The sequence below is a fragment of the Phyllobates terribilis genome, unplaced genomic scaffold (assembly GCF_046119375.1).
Source record: "Phyllobates terribilis strain yellow unplaced genomic scaffold, ASM4611937v1 Scaffold_15__1_contigs__length_34870131, whole genome shotgun sequence".
Taxonomy (NCBI): Eukaryota; Metazoa; Chordata; class Amphibia; order Anura; family Dendrobatidae; genus Phyllobates; species Phyllobates terribilis.
Window position 1 is genome coordinate 15,151,728 of NW_027362775.1, and position 22,249 is coordinate 15,173,976.

Below are 22,249 nucleotides of genomic sequence, written 5' to 3' on the forward strand. Positions count from 1 at the left end.
CTATCTGAAAGTCTGATAAACGCTGGAAAAATGACTAAGTCCAAAAAAAAAAATTTTTCAACTTTTTTCAATTTTACCCCCGTGGGATATATATTCTACCCACACACATTTGGAACTCTCCTGGGGTACTCTCACACATATTATTCTCTCATTCAGTGGATATTTTCACAAAAAAGTGAAATTTTCAAAAATCCAGAAAATTGGCTGAAAACGACTAAATATCAAGGACTCATTGGGCGAATCGCTCTGGAACTGAAATCGTATTGCTCACTGACATTTCCCCTATCTGAAAGTCTGATAAACGCCAGAAAAATGACTAAGTCCAAAAAAAAAAATTTTTCAACTTTTTTCAATTTTACCCCCGTGGGATATATATTCTACCCACACACATTTGGAACTCTCCTGGGGTACCCTCACACATATTATTCCCTCATTTAGTGTATATTTTCACAAAAAAGTGAAATTTTGAAAAATCCAGAAAATTGGCTGAAAACGACTAAATATCAAGGACTCATTGGGCGAATTGCTCTGGAACTGAAATCGTATTGCTCACTGACATTTCCCCTGTCTGAAAGTCTGATAAACGCAGGAAAAATGACTAAGTCCAAAAAAAAAAATTTTTCAACTTTTTTCAATTTTACCCCCGTGGGATATATATTCTACCCACACACATTTGGAACTCTCCTGGGGTACCCTCACACATATTATTCCCTCATTTAGTGGATATTTTCACTAAAAAGTGAAATTTTCAAAAATCCAGAAAATTGGCTGAAAACGACTAAAAATCAAGGACTCATTGGGCGAATCGCTCTGGAACTGAAATCGGAACGCTCACTGACATTTCCCCTATCTGAAATTCTGATAAACGCCGGAAAAATGACTAAGTCCCAAAAAAAAATTTTTTCAACTTTTTTCAATTTTACCCCCGTTGGATATATATTCTACCCACACACATTTGGAACTCTCCTGGGGTACCCTCACACATATTATTCCCTCATTTAGTGGATATTTTCACAAAAAAGTGAAATTTTCAAAAATCCAGAAAATTGGCTGAAAGCGTCTTAATATCAAGGACTCATTGGGCGAATCGCTCTGGAACTGAAATCGGAACGCTCACTGACATTTGCCCTATCTGAAAGTCTGATAAACGCCGGAAAAATGACAGTCCAAAAAAAAATTTTCTTAAACTTTTTTCAATTTTACCCCCGTGGGATATATATTCTACCCACACACATTTGGAACTCTCCTGGGGTACCCTCACACATATTATTCCCTCATTTAGTGGATATTTTCACAAAAAAGTTAAATTTTCAAAAATCCAGAAAATTGGCTGAAAACGACTAAATATCAAGGACTCATTGGGCGAATCGCTCTGGAGCTGAAATCGTATTGCTCACTGACATTTCCCTTATCTGAAAGTCTGATAAACGCTGGAAAAATGACTAAGTCCAAAAAAAAAAATTTTTCAACTTTTTTCAATTTTACCCCCGTGGGATATCTATTCTACCCACACACATTTGGAACTCTCCTGGTGTACCCTCACACATATTATTCTCTCATTTAGTGGATATTTTCACAAAAAAGTGAAATTTTCAAAAATCCAGAAAATTGGCTGAAAATGACTAAATATCAAGGACTCATTGGGCGAATCGCTCTGGAACTGAAATCGGAACGCTCACTGACATTTGCCCTATCTGAAAGTCTGATAAACGCCGGAAAAATGACTAAGTCCAAAAAAAAAAATTTTTCAACTTTTTTCAATTTTACCCCCGTGGGATATATATTCTACCGAAACACATTTGGAACTCTCCTGGGGTACCCTCACACATATTATTCCCTCATTTAGTGGATATTTTCACAAAAAAGTGAAATTTTCAAAAATCCAGAAAATTGGCTGAAAACGACTAAATATCAAGGACTCATTGGGCGAATTGCTCTGGAACTGAAATCGTATTGCTCACTGACATTTCCCCTGTCTGAAAGTCTGATAAACGCTGGAAAAATGACTAAGTCCAAAAAAAAAAATTTTTCAACTTTTTTCAATTTTACCCCCGTGGGATATATATTCTACCCACACACATTTGGAACTCTCCTGGGGTACCCTCACACATATTATTCCCTCATTTAGTGTATATTTTCACAAAAAAGTGAAATTTTGAAAAATCCAGAAAATTGGCTGAAAACGACTAAATATCAAGGACTCATTGGGCGAATTGCTCTGGAACTGAAATCGTATTGCTCACTGACATTTCCCCTGTCTGAAAGTCTGATAAACGCTGGAAAAATGACTAAGTCCAAAAAAAAAAATTTTTCAACTTTTTTCAATTTTACCCCCGTGGGATATATATTCTACCCACACACATTTGGAACTCTCCTGGGGTACCCTCACACATATTATTCCCTCATTTAGTGGATATTTTCACTAAAAAGTGAAATTTTCAAAAATCCAGAAAATTGGCTGAAAACGACTAAAAATCAAGGACTCATTGGGCGAATCGCTCTGGAACTGAAATCGGAACGCTCACTGACATTTCCCCTATCTGAAATTCTGATAAACGCCGGAAAAATGACTAAGTCCCAAAAAAAAAATTTTTCAACTTTTTTCAATTTTACCCCCGTTGGATATATATTCTACCCACACACATTTGGAACTCTCCTGGGGTACCCTCACACATATTATTCCCTCATTTAGTGGATATTTTCACAAAAAAGTGAAATTTTCAAAAATCCAGAAAATTGGCTGAAAACGACTAAATATCAAGGACTCGTTGGGCGAATCGCTCTGGAACTGAAATCGGAACGCTCACTGACATTTGTCCTATCTGAAAATCTGATAAACGCCAGAAAAATGACTAAGTCCAAAAAAAAAAATTTTTTCAACTTTTTTCAATTTTACCCCCGTGGGATATATATTCTACCCACACACATTTGGAACTCTCCTGGGGTACCCTCACACATATTATTCCCTCATTTAGTGGATATTTTCACTAAAAAGTGAAATTTTCAAAAATCCAGAAAATTGGCTGAAAGCGTCTTAATATCAAGGACTCATTGGGCAAATCGCTCTGGAACTGAAATTGGAACGCTCACTGACATTTGCCCTATCTGAAAGTCTGATAAACGCCGGAAAAATTACTAAGTCCAAAAAAAAAAATTTTTAAACTTTTTTCAATTTTACCCCCGTGGGATATATATTCTACCCACACACATTTGGAACTCTCCTGGGGTACCCTCACACATATTAATCTCTCATTTAGTGGATATTTTCACAAAAAAGTGAAATTTTCAAAAATCCAGAAAATTGGCTGAAAGCATCTTAATATCAAGGACTCATTGGGCGAATCGCTCTGGAACTGAAATCGGAACGCTCACTGACATTTGCCCTATCTGAAAGTCTGATAAACGCCGGAAAAATGACAGTCCAAAAAAAAATTTTCTTAAACTTTTTTCAATTTTACCCCCGTGGGATATATATTCTACCCACACACATTTGGAACTCTCCTGGGGTACCCTCACACATATTATTCCCTCATTTAGTGGATATTTTCACAAAAAAGTTAAATTTTCAAAAATCCAGAAAATTGGCTGAAAACGACTAAATATCAAGGACTCATTGGGCGAATCGCTCTGGAGCTGAAATCGTATTGCTCACTGACATTTCCCTTATCTGAAAGTCTGATAAACGCTGGAAAAATGACTAAGTCCAAAAAAAAAAATTTTTCAACTTTTTTCAATTTTACCCCCGTGGGATATCTATTCTACCCACACACATTTGGAACTCTCCTGGTGTACCCTCACACATATTATTCTCTCATTTAGTGGATATTTTCACAAAAAAGTGAAATTTTCAAAAATCCAGAAAATTGGCTGAAAACGACTAAATATCAAGGACTCATTGGGCGAATCGCTCTGGAACTGAAATCGGAACGCTCACTGACATTTGCCCTATCTGAAAGTCTGATAAACGCCGGAAAAATGACTAAGTCCAAAAAAAAAAATTTTTCAACTTTTTTCAATTTTACCCCCGTGGGATATATATTCTACCCATACACATTTGGAACTCTCCTGGGGTACCCTCACACATATTATTCCCTCATTTAGTGGATATTTTCACAAAAAAGTTAAATTTTCAAAAATCCAGAAAATTGGCTGAAAACGACTAAATATCAAGGACTCATTGGGCGAATCACTCTGGAACTGAAATCGTATTGCTCACTGACATTTCCCCTATCTGAAAGTCTGATAAACGCGAGAAAAATGACTAAGTCCAAAAAAAAAAATGTTTCAACTTATTTCAATTTTACCCCCGTGGGATATATATTCTACCCACACACATTTGGAACTCTCCTGGGGTACCCTCACACATATTATTCCCTCATTTAGTGGATATTTTCACAAAAAAAGTGAAATTTTCAAAACTCCAGAAAATTGGCTGAAAACGACTAAATATCAAGGACTCATTGGTCGAATCGCTCTGGAACTGAAATCGGAATGCTCACTGACATTTCCCCTATCTGAAAGTCTGATAAACGCCGGAAAAATTAGTAAGTCCAAAAAAAAAAATTTTTCAACTTTTTTCAATTTTACCCCCGTGGGATATATATTCTACCCACACACATTTGGAACTCTCCTGGGGTACCCTCACACATATTATTCCCTCATTTAGTGTATATTTTCACAAAAAAGTGAAATTTTGAAAAATCCAGAAAATTGGCTGAAAACGACTAAATATCAAGGACTCATTGGGCGAATTGCTCTGGAACTGAAATCGTATTGCTCACTGACATTTCCCCTGTCTGAAAGTCTGATAAACGCTGGAAAAATGACTAAGTCCAAAAAAAAAAATTTTTCAACTTTTTTCAATTTTACCCCCGTGGGATATATATTCTACCCACACACATTTGGAACTCTCCTGGGGTACCCTCACACATATTATTCCCTCATTTAGTGGATATTTTCACTAAAAAGTGAAATTTTCAAAAATCCAGAAAATTGGCTGAGAGCGTCTTAATATCAAGGACTCATTGGGCAAATCGCTCTGGAACTGAAATTGGAACGCTCACTGACATTTGCCCTATCTGAAATTCTGATAAACGCCGGAATAATTACTAAGTCCAAAAATAAAATTTTTAAACTTTTTTCAATTTTACCCCCGTGGGATATATATTCTACCCACACACATTTGGAACTCTCCTGGGGTACCCTCACACATATTAATCTCTCATTTAGTGGATATTTTCACAAAAAAGTGAAATTTTCAAAAATCCAGAAAATTGGCTGAAAACGACTAAAAATCAAGGACTCATTGGGCGAATCGCTCTGGAACTGAAATCGGAACGCTCACTGACATTTCCCCTATCTGAAAGTCTGATAAACGCCGGAAAAATGACTAAGTCCAAAAAAAAAAATTTTTCAACTTTTTTCAATTTTACCCCCGTGGGATATATATTATACCCACACACATTTGGAACTCTCCTGGGGTACCCTCACACATATTATTCCCTCATTTAGTGGATATTTTCACAAAAAAGTTAAATTTTCAAAAATCCAGAAAATTGGCTGAAAACGACTAAATATCAAGGACTCATTGGGCGAATCGCTCTGGAGCTGAAATCGTATTGCTCACTGACATTTCCCTTATCTGAAAGTCTGATAAACGCTGGAAAAATGACTAAGTCCAAAAAAAAAAATTTTTCAACTTTTTTCAATTTTACCCCCGTGGGATATCTATTCTACCCACACACATTTGGAACTCTCCTGGTGTACCCTCACACATATTATTCTCTCATTTAGTGGATATTTTCACAAAAAAGTGAAATTTTCAAAAATCCAGAAAATTGGCTGAAAATGACTAAATATCAAGGACTCATTGGGCGAATCGCTCTGGAACTGAAATCGGAACGCTCACTGACATTTGCCCTATCTGAAAGTCTGATAAACGCCGGAAAAATGACTAAGTCCAAAAAAAAAAATTTTTCAACTTTTTTCAATTTTACCCCCGTGGGATATATATTCTACCGAAACACATTTGGAACTCTCCTGGGGTACCCTCACACATATTATTCCCTCATTTAGTGGATATTTTCACAAAAAAGTGAAATTTTCAAAAATCCAGAAAATTGGCTGAAAACGACTAAATATCAAGGACTCATTGGGCGAATTGCTCTGGAACTGAAATCGTATTGCTCACTGACATTTCCCCTGTCTGAAAGTCTGATAAACGCTGGAAAAATGACTAAGTCCAAAAAAAAAAATTTTTCAACTTTTTTCAATTTTACCCCCGTGGGATATATATTCTACCCACACACATTTGGAACTCTCCTGGGGTACCCTCACACATATTATTCCCTCATTTAGTGGATATTTTCACAAAAAAGTTAAATTTTCAAAAATCCAGAAAATTGGCTGAAAACGACTAAAAATCAAGGACTCATTGGGCGAATCGCTCTGGAACTGAAATCGGAACGCTCACTGACATTTCCCCTATCTGAAAGTCTGATAAACGCCGGAAAAATGACTAAGTCCAAAAAAAAAAATTTTTCAACTTTTTTCAATTTTACCCCCGTGGGATATATATTATACCCACACACATTTGGAACTCTCCTGGGGTACCCTCACACATATTATTCCCTCATTTAGTGGATATTTTCACAAAAAAGTTAAATTTTCAAAAATCCAGAAAATTGGCTGAAAACGACTAAATATCAAGGACTCATTGGGCGAATCGCTCTGGAGCTGAAATCGTATTGCTCACTGACATTTCCCTTATCTGAAAGTCTGATAAACGCTGGAAAAATGACTAAGTCCAAAAAAAAAAATTTTTCAACTTTTTTCAATTTTACCCCCGTGGGATATCTATTCTACCCACACACATTTGGAACTCTCCTGGTGTACCCTCACACATATTATTCTCTCATTTAGTGGATATTTTCACAAAAAAGTGAAATTTTCAAAAATCCAGAAAATTGGCTGAAAATGACTAAATATCAAGGACTCATTGGGCGAATCGCTCTGGAACTGAAATCGGAACGCTCACTGACATTTGCCCTATCTGAAAGTCTGATAAACGCCGGAAAAATGACTAAGTCCAAAAAAAAAAATTTTTCAACTTTTTTCAATTTTACCCCCGTGGGATATATATTCTACCGAAACACATTTGGAACTCTCCTGGGGTACCCTCACACATATTATTCCCTCATTTAGTGGATATTTTCACAAAAAAGTGAAATTTTCAAAAATCCAGAAAATTGGCTGAAAACGACTAAATATCAAGGACTCATTGGGCGAATTGCTCTGGAACTGAAATCGTATTGCTCACTGACATTTCCCCTGTCTGAAAGTCTGATAAACGCTGGAAAAATGACTAAGTCCAAAAAAAAAAATTTTTCAACTTTTTTCAATTTTACCCCCGTGGGATATATATTCTACCCACACACATTTGGAACTCTCCTGGGGTACCCTCACACATATTATTCCCTCATTTAGTGTATATTTTCACAAAAAAGTGAAATTTTGAAAAATCCAGAAAATTGGCTGAAAACGACTAAATATCAAGGACTCATTGGGCGAATTGCTCTGGAACTGAAATCGTATTGCTCACTGACATTTCCCCTGTCTGAAAGTCTGATAAACGCTGGAAAAATGACTAAGTCCAAAAAAAAAAATTTTTCAACTTTTTTCAATTTTACCCCCGTGGGATATATATTCTACCCACACACATTTGGAACTCTCCTGGGGTACCCTCACACATATTATTCCCTCATTTAGTGTATATTTTCACAAAAAAGTGAAATTTTGAAAAATCCAGAAAATTGGCTGAAAACGACTAAATATCAAGGACTCATTGGGCGAATTGCTCTGGAACTGAAATCGTATTGCTCACTGACATTTCCCCTGTCTGAAAGTCTGATAAACGCTGGAAAAATGACTAAGTCCAAAAAAAAAAATTTTTCAACTTTTTTCAATTTTACCCCCGTGGGATATATATTCTACCCACACACATTTGGAACTCTCCTGGGGTACCCTCACACATATTATTCCCTCATTTAGTGGATATTTTCACTAAAAAGTGAAATTTTCAAAAATCCAGAAAATTGGCTGAAAACGACTAAAAATCAAGGACTCATTGGGCGAATCGCTCTGGAACTGAAATCGGAACGCTCACTGACATTTCCCCTATCTGAAATTCTGATAAACGCCGGAAAAATGACTAAGTCCCAAAAAAAAAATTTTTCAACTTTTTTCAATTTTACCCCCGTTGGATATATATTCTACCCACACACATTTGGAACTCTCCTGGGGTACCCTCACACATATTATTCCCTCATTTAGTGGATATTTTCACAAAAAAGTGAAATTTTCAAAAATCCAGAAAATTGGCTGAAAACGACTAAATATCAAGGACTCGTTGGGCGAATCGCTCTGGAACTGAAATCGGAACGCTCACTGACATTTGTCCTATCTGAAAATCTGATAAACGCCAGAAAAATGACTAAGTCCAAAAAAAAAAATTTTTTCAACTTTTTTCAATTTTACCCCCGTGGGATATATATTCTACCCACACACATTTGGAACTCTCCTGGGGTACCCTCACACATATTATTCCCTCATTTAGTGGATATTTTCACTAAAAAGTGAAATTTTCAAAAATCCAGAAAATTGGCTGAAAGCGTCTTAATATCAAGGACTCATTGGGCAAATCGCTCTGGAACTGAAATTGGAACGCTCACTGACATTTGCCCTATCTGAAAGTCTGATAAACGCCGGAAAAATTACTAAGTCCAAAAAAAAAAATTTTTAAACTTTTTTCAATTTTACCCCCGTGGGATATATATTCTACCCACACACATTTGGAACTCTCCTGGGGTACCCTCACACATATTAATCTCTCATTTAGTGGATATTTTCACAAAAAAGTGAAATTTTCAAAAATCCAGAAAATTGGCTGAAAGCGTCTTAATATCAAGGACTCATTGGGCGAATCGCTCTGGAACTGAAATCGGAACGCTCACTGACATTTGCCCTATCTGAAAGTCTGATAAACGCCGGAAAAATGACAGTCCAAAAAAAAATTTTCTTAAACTTTTTTCAATTTTACCCCCGTGGGATATATATTCTACCCACACACATTTGGAACTCTCCTGCGGTACCCTCACACATATTATTCCCTCATTTAGTGGATATTTTCACAAAAAAGTTAAATTTTCAAAAATCCAGAAAATTGGCTGAAAACGACTAAAAATCAAGGACTCATTGGGCGAATCGCTCTGGAACTGAAATCGGAACGCTCACTGACATTTCCCCTATCTGAAAGTCTGATAAACGCCGGAAAAATTAGTAAGTCCAAAAAAAAAAATTTTTCAACTTTTTTCAATTTTACCCCCGTGGGATATATATTCTACCCACACACATTTGGAACTCTCCTGGGGTACCCTCACACATATTATTCCCTCATTTAGTGTATATTTTCACAAAAAAGTGAAATTTTGAAAAATCCAGAAAATTGGCTGAAAACGACTAAATATCAAGGACTCATTGGGCGAATTGCTCTGGAACTGAAATCGTATTGCTCACTGACATTTCCCCTGTCTGAAAGTCTGATAAACGCTGGAAAAATGACTAAGTCCAAAAAAAAAAATTTTTCAACTTTTTTCAATTTTACCCCCGTGGGATATATATTCTACCCACACACATTTGGAACTCTCCTGGGGTACCCTCACACATATTATTCCCTCATTTAGTGGATATTTTCACTAAAAAGTGAAATTTTCAAAAATCCAGAAAATTGGCTGAGAGCGTCTTAATATCAAGGACTCATTGGGCAAATCGCTCTGGAACTGAAATTGGAACGCTCACTGACATTTGCCCTATCTGAAATTCTGATAAACGCCGGAAAAATTACTAAGTCCAAAAATAAAATTTTTAAACTTTTTTCAATTTTACCCCCGTGGGATATATATTCTACCCACACACATTTGGAACTCTCCTGGGGTACCCTCACACATATTAATCTCTCATTTAGTGGATATTTTCACAAAAAAGTGAAATTTTCAAAAATCCAGAAAATTGGCTGAAAACGACTAAAAATCAAGGACTCATTGGGCGAATCGCTCTGGAACTGAAATCGGAACGCTCACTGACATTTCCCCTATATGAAAGTCTGATAAACGCCGGAAAAATGACTAAGTCCAAAAAAAAAAATTTTTCAACTTTTTTCAATTTTACCCCCGTGGGATATATATTATACCCACACACATTTGGAACTCTCCTGGGGTACTCTCACACATATTATTCCCTCATTTAGTGGATATTTTCACAAAAAAGTGAAATTTTCAAAAATCCAGAAAATTGGCTGAAAGCGTCTTAATTTCAAGGACTCATTGGGCGAATCGCTCTGGAACTGAAATCGGAACGCTCACTGACATTTGCCCTATCTGAAAGTCTGATAAACGCCGGAAAAATGAGTAAGTCCAAAAAAAAAAATTTTTCAACTTTTTTCAATTTTACCCCCGTGGGATATATATTTTACCCACACACATTTGGAACTCTCCTGGGGTACCCTCACACATATTATTCCCTCATTTAGTGGATATTTTCACAAAAAAGTGAAATTTTCAAAAATCCAGAAAATTGGCTGAAAACGACTAAATATCAAGGACTCATTGGTCGAATCGCTCTGGAACTGAAAACGGAACGCTCACTGACATTTCCCCTATCTGAAAGTCTGATAAACGCCGGAAAAATGACTAAGTCCCAAAAAAAATTTTCTTAAACTTTTTTCAATTTTACCCCCGTGGGATATATATTCTACCCACACACATTTGGAACTCTCCTGGGGTACCCTCACACATATTATTCCCTCATTTAGTGGATATTTTCACAAAAAAGTGAAATTTTCAAAAATCCAGAAAATTGGCTGAAAACGACTAAATATCAAGGACTCATTGGGCGAATCGCTCTGGAACTGAAATCGTATTGCTCACTGACATTTCCCCTATCTGAAAGTCTGATAAACGCGAGAAAAATGACTAAGTCCAAAAAAAAAAATTTTTCAACTTTTTTCAATTTTACCCCCGTGGGATATATATTCTACCCACACACATTTGGAACTCTCCTGGTGTACCCTCACACATATTATTCCCTCATTTAGTGGATATTTTCACAAAAAAGTGAAATTTTCAAAAATCCAGAAAATTGGCTGAAAACGACTAAATATCAAGGACTCATTGGGCGAATCGCTCTGGAACTGAAATCGTATTGCTCACTGACATTTCCCCTATCTGAAAGTCTGATAAACGCCGGAAAAATGAGTAAGTCCAAAAAAAAAAATTTTTCAACTTTTTTCAATTTTACCCCCGTGGGATATATATTCTACCCACACACATTTGGAACTCTCCTGGGGTACCCTCACACATATTATTCCCTCATTTAGTGGATATTTTCACAAAAAAGTGAAATTTTCAAAAATCCAGAAAATTGGCTGAAAACGACTAAATATCAAGGACTCATTGGTCGAATCGCTCTGGAACTGAAAACGGAACGCTCACTGACATTTCCCCTATCTGAAAGTCTGATAAACGCCTGAAAAATGAGTAAGTCCAAAAAAAAAAATTTTTCAACTTTTTTCAATTTTACCCCCGTGGGATATATATTCTACCCACACACATTTGGTACTCTCCTGGGGTACCCTCACACATATTAATCTCTCATTTAGTGCATATTTTCACAAAAAAATGAAATTTTCAAAAATCCAGAAAATTGGCTGCAAACAACTAAATATCAAGGACTCATTGGGCGAATCGCTCTGGAACTGAAATCGTATTGCTCACTGACATTTACCCTATCTGAAAGTCTGATAAACGCCGGAAAAATGACTAAGTCCAAAAAAAAAAATTTTTCAACTTTTTTCAATTTTACCCCCGTGGGATATATATTCTACCCACACACATTTGGAACTCTCCTGGGGTACCTTCACACATATTAATCTCTCATTTAGTGCATATTTTCACAAAAAAATGAAATTTTCAAAAATCCAGAAAATTGGCTGCAAACAACTAAATATCAAGGACTCATTGGGTGAATCGCTCTGGAACTGAAATCGTATTGCTCACTGACATTTCCCGTGTCTGAAAGTCTGATAAACGCTGGAAAAATGACTAAGTCCAAAAAAAAAAATTTTTCAACTTTTTTCAATTTTACCCCCGTGGGATATATATTCTACCCACACACATTTGGAACTCTCCTGGGGTACCCTCACACATATTAATCTCTCATTTAGTGGATATTTTCACAAAAAAGTGAAATTTTCAAAAATCCAGAAAATTGGCTGAAAACGACTAAAAATCAAGGACTCATTGGGCGAATCGCTCTGGAACTGAAATCGGAACGCTCACTGACATTTCCCCTATATGAAAGTCTGATAAACGCCGGAAAAATGACTAAGTCCAAAAAAAAAAATTTTTCAACTTTTTTCAATTTTACCCCCGTGGGATATATATTATACCCACACACATTTGGAACTCTCCTGGGGTACTCTCACACATATTATTCCCTCATTTAGTGGATATTTTCACAAAAAAGTGAAATTTTCAAAAATCCAGAAAATTGGCTGAAAGCGTCTTAATTTCAAGGACTCATTGGGCGAATCGCTCTGGAACTGAAATCGGAACGCTCACTGACATTTGCCCTATCTGAAAGTCTGATAAACGCCGGAAAAATGAGTAAGTCCAAAAAAAAAAATTTTTCAACTTTTTTCAATTTTACCCCCGTGGGATATATATTTTACCCACACACATTTGGAACTCTCCTGGGGTACCCTCACACATATTATTCCCTCATTTAGTGGATATTTTCACAAAAAAGTGAAATTTTCAAAAATCCAGAAAATTGGCTGAAAACGACTAAATATCAAGGACTCATTGGTCGAATCGCTCTGGAACTGAAAACGGAACGCTCACTGACATTTCCCCTATCTGAAAGTCTGATAAACGCCGGAAAAATGACTAAGTCCCAAAAAAAATTTTCTTAAACTTTTTTCAATTTTACCCCCGTGGGATATATATTCTACCCACACACATTTGGAACTCTCCTGGGGTACCCTCACACATATTATTCCCTCATTTAGTGGATATTTTCACAAAAAAGTGAAATTTTCAAAAATCCAGAAAATTGGCTGAAAACGACTAAATATCAAGGACTCATTGGGCGAATCGCTCTGGAACTGAAATCGTATTGCTCACTGACATTTCCCCTATCTGAAAGTCTGATAAACGCGAGAAAAATGACTAAGTCCAAAAAAAAAAATTTTTCAACTTTTTTCAATTTTACCCCCGTGGGATATATATTCTACCCACACACATTTGGAACTCTCCTGGTGTACCCTCACACATATTATTCCCTCATTTAGTGGATATTTTCACAAAAAAGTGAAATTTTCAAAAATCCAGAAAATTGGCTGAAAACGACTAAATATCAAGGACTCATTGGGCGAATCGCTCTGGAACTGAAATCGTATTGCTCACTGACATTTCCCCTATCTGAAAGTCTGATAAACGCCGGAAAAATGAGTAAGTCCAAAAAAAAAAATTTTTCAACTTTTTTCAATTTTACCCCCGTGGGATATATATTCTACCCACACACATTTGGAACTCTCCTGGGGTACCCTCACACATATTATTCCCTCATTTAGTGGATATTTTCACAAAAAAGTGAAATTTTCAAAAATCCAGAAAATTGGCTGAAAACGACTAAATATCAAGGACTCATTGGTCGAATCGCTCTGGAACTGAAAACGGAACGCTCACTGACATTTCCCCTATCTGAAAGTCTGATAAACGCCTGAAAAATGAGTAAGTCCAAAAAAAAAAATTTTTCAACTTTTTTCAATTTTACCCCCGTGGGATATATATTCTACCCACACACATTTGGTACTCTCCTGGGGTACCCTCACACATATTAATCTCTCATTTAGTGCATATTTTCACAAAAAAATGAAATTTTCAAAAATCCAGAAAATTGGCTGCAAACAACTAAATATCAAGGACTCATTGGGCGAATCGCTCTGGAACTGAAATCGTATTGCTCACTGACATTTACCCTATCTGAAAGTCTGATAAACGCCGGAAAAATGACTAAGTCCAAAAAAAAAAATTTTTCAACTTTTTTCAATTTTACCCCCGTGGGATATATATTCTACCCACACACATTTGGAACTCTCCTGGGGTACCTTCACACATATTAATCTCTCATTTAGTGCATATTTTCACAAAAAAATGAAATTTTCAAAAATCCAGAAAATTGGCTGCAAACAACTAAATATCAAGGACTCATTGGGTGAATCGCTCTGGAACTGAAATCGTATTGCTCACTGACATTTCCCGTGTCTGAAAGTCTGATAAACGCTGGAAAAATGACTAAGTCCAAAAAAAAAAATTTTTCAACTTTTTTCAATTTTACCCCCGTGGGATATATATTCTACCCACACACATTTGGAACTCTCCTGGGGTACCCTCACACATATTATTCCCTCATTTAGTGGATATTTTCACAAAAAAGTGAAATTTTCAAAAATCCAGAAAATTGGCTGAAAACGACTAAATATCAAGGACTCATTGGGCGAATCGCTCTGGAACTGAAATTGGAACGCTCACTGACATTTCCCCTATCTTAATGTCTGATAAACGCCGGAAAAATGACTAAGTCCCAAAAAAAAATTTTTAAGCTTTTTTCAATTTTACCCCCGTGGGATATATATTCTACCCACACACATTTGGAACTCTCCTGGGGTACCCTCACACATATTATTCCCTCATTTAGTGGATATTTTCACAAAAAGTGAAATTTTCAAAAATCCAGAAAATTGGCTGAAAGCGTCTTAATATCAAGGACTCATTGGGCGAATCGCTCTGGAACTGAAATCGGAACGCTCACTGACATTTACCCTATCTGAAAGTCTGATAAATGCCGGAAAAATGACTAAGTCCAAAAAAAAAAATTTTTCAACTTTTTTCAATTTTACCCCCGTGGGATATATATTCTACCCACACACATTTGGAACTCTCCTGGGGTACCCTCACACATATTATTCTCTCATTTAGTGGATATTTTCACAAAAAAGTGAAATTTTCAAAAATCCAGATAATTGGCTGAAAACGACTAAATATCAAGGACTCATTGAGCGAATCGCTTTGGAACTGAAATTGGAACGCTGACTGACATTTCCCCTATCTTAATGTCTGATAAACGCCGGAAAAATGACTAAGTCCCAAAAAAAATTTTTTAAACTTTTTTCAATTTTACCCACGTGGGATATATATTCTACCCACACACATTTGGAACTCTCCTGGGGTACCCTCACACATATTATTCCCTCATTTAGTGGATAATTTCACAAAAAAGTGAAATTTTCAAAAATCCAGAAAATTGGCTGAAGGCAACTTAATATCAAGGACTCATTGGTCGAATCGCTCTGGAACTGAAATCGGAACGCTGACTGACATTTGCCATATCTGAAAGTCTGATAAACGCCGGAAAAATAACTAATTCCCAAAAAAAAAATTTTTCAACTTTTTTCAATTGTACCCCCGTGGGATATATATTCTACCCACATACAATTGGAACTCTCCTGGGGTACCCTCACACATATTATTCCCTCATTTAGTGGATATTTTCACAAAAAAGTGAAATTTTCAAAAATACAGAAAGTTGGCTGAAAATGACTAAATATCAAGGACTCATTGGGCGAATCGCTCTGGAACTGAAATCGTATTGCTCACTGACATTTCCCCTATCTGAAAGTCTGATAAACGCCGGAAAAATGAGTAAGTCCAAAAAAAAAATGTTTTCAACTTTTTTCAATTTTACCCCCGTCAGATATATATTTTACCCACACACATTTGGAACTCTCCTTGGGTACCCTCACACATATTAATCCCTCATTTAGTGGATATTTTCACAAAAAAGTGAAATTTTCAAAAATCCTAAATATTGTCCGAAAACGGCTAAATATCAAGGACTCATTGGGCGAATCGCTCTGGAACTGAAATCGGAACGCTCACTGACATTTGCCCTATCTGAAAGTCTGATAAACGCCGGAAAAATGACTAAGTCCAAAAAAAAAATTTTTTAAACTTTTTTCAATTTTACCCCCGTCAGATATATATTCTACCCACACACATTTGGAACTCTCCTGTGGTACCCTCACACATATTATTCCCTCATTTAGTGGATATTTTCACAAAAAAGTGAAATTTTCAAAAATCCAGAAAATTGGCTGAAAACGACTAAATATCAAGGACTCATTGGTCGAATCGCTCTGGAACTGAAAACGGAACGCTCACTGACATTTCCCCTATCTGAAAGTCTGATAAACGCCTGAAAAATGAGTAAGTCCAAAAAAAAAAATTTTTCAACTTTTTTCAATTTTACCCCCGTGGGATATATATTCTACCCACACACATTTGGAACTCTCCTGGGCTACCCTCACACATATTATTCCCTCATTTAGTGGATATTTTCACAAAAAAGTGAAATTTTCAAAAATACAGAAAGTTGGCTGAAAATGACTAAATATCAAGGACTCATTGGGCGAATCGCTCTGGAACTGAAATCGTATTGCTCACTGACATTTCCCCTATCTGAAAGTCTGATAAACGCCGGAAAAATGAGTAAGTCCAAAAAAAAAAATTTTTCAACTTTTTTCAATTTTACCCCCGTGGGATATATATTCTACCCACACACATTTGGAACTCTCCTGGGGTACCCTCACACATATTATTCCCTCATTTAGTGGATATTTTCACAAAAAAGTGAAATTTTCAAAAATCCAGAAAATTGGCTGAAAACGACTAAATATCAAGGACTCATTGGTCGAATCGCTCTGGAACTGAAAACGGAACGCTCACTGACATTTCCCCTATCTGAAAGTCTGATAAACGCCTGAAAAATGAGTAAGTCCAAAAAAAAAAATTTTTCAACTTTTTTCAATTTTACCCCCGTGGGATATATATTCTACCCACACACATTTGGTACTCTCCTGGGGTACCCTCACACATATTATTCTCTCATTTAGTGCATATTTTCACAAAAAAGTGAAATTTTCAAAAATCCAGAAAATTGGCAGAAAACAACTAAATATCAAGGACTCATTGTGCGAATCGCTCTGGAACTGAAATCATATTGCTCACTGACATTTCCCCTGTCTGAAAGTCTGATAAACGCTGGAAAAATGACTAAGTCCAAAAAAAAAAATTTTTCAACTTTTTTCAATTTTACCCCCGTGGGATATATATTCTACCCACACACATTTGGAACTCTCCTGGGGTACCCTCACACATATTATTCCCTCATTTAGTGGATATTTTCACAAAAAAGTGAAATTTTCAAAAATCCAGAAAATTGGCTGAAAGCGTCTTAATATCAAGGACTCATTGGGCGAATCGCTCTGGAACTGAAATCGGAACGCTCACTGACATTTACCCTATCTGAAAGTCTGATAAACGCCGGAAAAATGACTAAGTCCAAAAAAAAAAAATTTTCAACTTTTTTCAATTTTACCCCCGTGGGATATATATTCTACCCACACACATTTGGAACTCTCCTGGGGTACCCTCACACATATTAATCTCTCATTTAGTGCATATTTTCACAAAAAAATGAAATTTTCAAAAATCCAGAAAATTGGCTGCAAACAACTAAATATCAAGGACTCATTGGGCGAATCGCTCTGGAACTGAAATCGTATTGCTCACTGACATTTCCCGTGTCTGAAAGTCTGATAAACGCTGGAAAAATGACTAAGTCCAAAAAAAAAAATTTTTCAACTTTATTCAATTTTACCCCCGTGGGATATATATTCTACCCACACACATTTGGAACTCTCCTGGGGTACCCTCACACATATTATTCCCTCATTTAGTGGATATTTTCACAAAAAAGTGAAATTTTCAAAAATCCAAAATATTGACTGAAAACGACTAAATATCAAGGACTCATTGGGCGAATCGCTCTGGAACTGAAATCGGAACGCTCACTGACATTTCCCCTATCTGAAAGTCTGATAAACGCCCGAAAAATGACTAAGTCCAAAAAAAAAAATTTTTTCAACTTTTTTCAATTTTACCCCCGTCAGATATATATTCTACCCACACACATTTGGAACTCTCCTGGGGTACCCTCACACATATTATTCCCTCTTTTAGTGGATATTTTCACAAAAAAGTGAAATTTTCAAAAATCCAAAATATTGGCTGAAAACGACTAAATATTCAAGGACTCAGTGGGCGAATCGCTCTGGAACTGAAATCGGAACGCTCACTGACATTTGCCCTATCTGCAAGTCTGATAAACGCCGGAAAAATTACTAAGTCCAAAAAAAAATAATTTTTCAACTTTTTTCAAATTTACCCCCGTGGGATATATATTCTACCCACACACATTTGGAACTCTCCTGGGGTACCCTCACACATATTTCCTCATTTAGTGGATATTTTCACAAAAAAAGTGAAATTTTCCAAAATTCAGAAAATTGGCTGAAAACGACTAAATATCAAGGACTCATTGGGCGAATCGCTCTGGAACTGAAATCGGAACGCTCACTGACATTTCCCCTATCTGAAAGTCTGATAAACGCCAGAAAATTGACTTAGTCCAAAATAAAAAAAATTTCAACTTTTTTCAATTTTACCCCCGTGGGATATATATTCTACCCACACACATTTGGAACTCTCCTGGGGTACCCTCACACATATTATTTCCTCATTTAGTGGATATTTTCACAAAAAAAGTGAAATTTTCCAAAATTCAGAAAATTGGCTGAAAACTACTAAATATCAAGGACTCATTGGGCGAATTGCTCTGGAACTGAAATCGGAACGCTCACTGACATTTGCCCTATCTGAAAGTCTGATAAACGCCGGAAAAATGACTAAGTCCAAAAAAAAAATTTTTTAAACTTTTTTCAATTTTACCCCCGTCAGATATATATTCTACCCCAACACATTTGGAACTCTCCTGGGGTACCCTCACACATATTATTCCCTCATTTAGTGGATATTTTCACAAAAAAGTGAAATTTTCAAAAATCCAAAATATTGGCTGAAAACGACTAAATATCAAGGACTCATTGGGCGAATCGCTCTGGAACTGAAATCGGAATGCTCACTGACATTGCCCTATCTGAAAGTCTGATAAACGCCGGAAAAATTACTAAGTCCAAAAAAAAAATATTTTCAACTTTTTTCAAATTTACCCCCGTGGGATATATATTCTACCCACACACATTTGGAACTCTCCTGTGGTACCCTTCATAGTTTCATAGTTTATAAGGCCGAAAAAAGACAATCGTCCATCCAGTTCAGCCTATTTCTTGTGCACTGCAGCTATTCCGCAGCGTTGATCCAGGGGAAGGCAACAAAAAAACATGCGGTATAGGCCAAATTACATCATTGAGGAAAAATTCACTTCCCGACACCAATCTGGCAGTCAGATTAAATCCCTGGATTAATTAACTAAGCATAAGATGTAATTTTATTGTTCTCAAGAAAGGCGTCCAGGCCTCTCTTGAACTCTTTAAGTGAGTTGGACATCACCACTTCCTCTCCCAGAGAGTTCCAGAGTCTCACGGCTCTGACCGTAAAGAATCCCCTTCTATGCTGGTGCAGGAACCTCCTTTCCTCCAGACGCATAGTGTGCCCCCTCGTCTTTGTCACCATCCTTGGTATAAACAGGTCATGGGAGAGATCTCTGTACTGCCCCCTGATGTATTTATACATGTTTATGAGGTCTCCCCTAAGCCTTCTCTTTTCCAACGTAAATAGGCCTAATTTTGACAACCTCTCTGGGTATTCTAGTCCCTCCATTCCCTTTATTACCTTAGTCGCCCTCCTTTGTACCCTCTCTAGCTCCAATATGTCTTTCCTGAGCACCGGAGCCCAGAACTGTGCACAATATTCTAAGTGCGGCCTTACCAGCGCTTTATACAGAGGAAGAACAATGTTCTCATCACATGCTCCTATTCCTCTTCTGATGCATGCCATGACTCTATTCGCCTTCGCAGCTGCTGCCTGACACTGGGCACTCCAATTTAATTTGCTATTAACCAAGACGCCCAGGTCCTTCTCCATGTCAGATTTCCCCAACGGTTTCCCATTTAATATGTATGGGTGACTGCTGTTTTTCTTTCCCATGTGCATGACCTTACATTTATCGGCATTGAACCCCATTTGCCATTTTTTGGCCCAACTCCCCAATTTATCTAAATCCTCCTGTAGCTGTGCCCTATCCTCATCTGTATTAACTACTTTACAAAGTTTAGTATCATCTGCAAATATTGCTATTTTACTATGCAACCCTTCCACTAGATCATTAATAAATATATTAAATAATATAGGGCCCAAGACAGACCCTTGAGGCACCCCGCTAGTAACCCTGACACACCCTGAGCTTACTCCATTGATAACCACCCTCTGCTTTCTATCACTCAGCCAGCTATTTACCCACTTGCACACATTATCCCCCAGACCAAACATTCTCATTTTATATACCAACCTTTTGTGTGGCACGGTATCAAATGCTTTGGAGAAGTCAAGGTATACAACATCCACTGACTCTCCCCGGTCCAGCTGTGAGCTCACCTCCTCGTAGAAGGCGATCAGGTTTGTTTGGCAGGAGCGATCCCTCATGAATCCATGTTGATATGGAGTTAGACAGTTATTATCATTAAGATATTCTACAATAGCATCTCTAAGAAATCCTTCAAACAATTTACCCACAACAGACGTTAAGCTGACTGGTCTATAGTTCCCAGGGTCACTTTTAGACCCCTTTTTGAATATTGGTACCACATTTGCTTGGCGCCAGTCTAGTGGGACAGACCCTGTCCATAAAGAGTGCTTGAATATAAGATACAGCGGTCTGTCTATCACATTACTTAATTCTTTTAGTACCCGGGGGTGTATGCCATCTGGGCCTGGTGACTTGTCTATTTTGATATTATTTAGGCGTTTCTGAACTTCCTCCTGGGTTAGGTGGGTGATATTTAGCGGAGGGTTTACTTTATCACTCTGCATTTCCTCCGATAAATTGTTTTCTTTTGTGAAAACAGTGGAGAAGAAGCTATTGAGTAGGTTTGCTTTACCCTCATCGCCCTCTATGATTTTACCCAGGTTATTTTTCAATGGGCCAACTCCATCAGTTTTAATCCTTTTACTGTTTATATAGTTAAAGAACAGTTTGGGATTCGTTTTACTTTCTTTGGCAATTAGTCTCTCTGTCTCCTCTTTTGCTATTCTTATTTGTTTCTTACAGATTTTGTTTTTTTCCCTATAAGATATTAGCGCTTCCTCGCTGCCTTCTTGTTTAAGTTTACCGAAAGCCCTTTTTTTGTTTTTCATTGCCCTCTTGACTTCCTTATTTAGCCACATTGGCTTCCTCCTATTCCTAGCCCTTTTATTCCCATAAGGTATGTACCTTCTACAGTGACTATGTAGGACTGTTTTGAAAATTTCCCATTTTCTATCCGTGCTCCTATTACTAAATATACTATCCCAGTCTATAAGGTGAAGGGCATCTCTTAGCTGATCAAACTTTGCCCTCCTGAAGTTCAGTGTTTTTGTGACTCCCTTGCTGGGCACCCTACTGAAGCACATGTGGAATTGTATAATGTTGTGGTCACTATTTCCCAGGTGCCCCCCGATCTGCACCTCAGTTATTCTGTCTGGCCTGTTAGTTAATATTAAGTCTAAAAGGGCCGTCCCTCTAGTTGGTTCCTGCACAAGTTGTGACAAATAATTGTCTTTGATAATTGACAGAAACCTGTTTCCTTTCTGAGATCTACAGCTTTCGGTTTCCCAGTCTATATCGGGGTAGTTGAAGTCCCCCATAATAATCACCTCGTTATTTTTTGCTACTTCGTCTATTTGTCTCATTAATAGACTTTCCGTGGCTTCTGCTATATTTGGTGGTTTATAACAGACTCCTATGATAATTTTATTATTGTTTTTTGCCCCATGTATCTCCACCCATAAGGACTCGACCTCCTCATTTCCCTCCCATACATCCTCCCGTATTGTAGGCTTTAGACACGTCTTTACATATAGACAGACTCCACCCCCTTTCCGACTTCTTCGATCCCTTCTAAACAGACTGTAACCCTGTAAGTTAACTGCCCAGTCATAGCTTTCATCTAACCATGTCTCGGTTATTCCCACTATGTCATAGTTACCTGTAGATATTTCTGCTTCCAGTTCATCCA